The sequence below is a fragment of the Capsicum annuum genome, chromosome 5 (genome assembly GCF_002878395.1).
Source record: "Capsicum annuum cultivar UCD-10X-F1 chromosome 5, UCD10Xv1.1, whole genome shotgun sequence".
Taxonomy (NCBI): domain Eukaryota; kingdom Viridiplantae; phylum Streptophyta; class Magnoliopsida; order Solanales; family Solanaceae; genus Capsicum; species Capsicum annuum.
Genome location: NC_061115.1, coordinates 25626860 through 25627498, shown reverse-complemented (window position 1 = coordinate 25627498; position 639 = coordinate 25626860).

Sequence of the window (639 nt, the reverse complement as noted above, 5' to 3'; positions counted from 1 at the left end):
TTTTGGATAGATCTGAGGAGGATTTTTTAATTGTAGGGGAAGTTGTTTTGGTTGAATTTGAGTATTTGGTGGAATGGAATTGAGCTATTTCATTTGAAATTTTAGTGCAAGTTTCTCTTCTAGGGTGGGCTTGATGAGCTTGATTTTGATTTTGGTTGAACTAAAAACTGAATCAGACAAAGAAAATTTTATTTTTGCAAGCTTGATTTGATTCTGGATTGTACCAAAATCAAAGGAAGAAGAAGAATCTTGGTTAATTTGGTTTGATTCTTGGAAGTGCTTATGGATTCAATGAGCTTAGTTTAACTCTTGGAACTAAAAAGTGAACTTATTTTGAATTTTTTCTTGATTGATTGCAGAGAATCATCATCATCAATGGTTGAAATGAACTTTTCTTGATTGGCTTAGGAAAACCATCATCTTCAATGGTTGAAATTAATTTCTTCTTGACTGATTTAGAAAAATCATCATCAATATCTAGCTCCAAAATTCTTCTTCTAATTTTTATTGATAAAAACATTAAATTGATGTCTTTATGGTTGTTCTCTTAGTGGTGTTAATGACGAAAATGAAAAAAAATTGAAGGAAAAGACATTTTCGTAGTAGTGATGGAGGATGGAAGGGGAGAAAGAGAGTGGG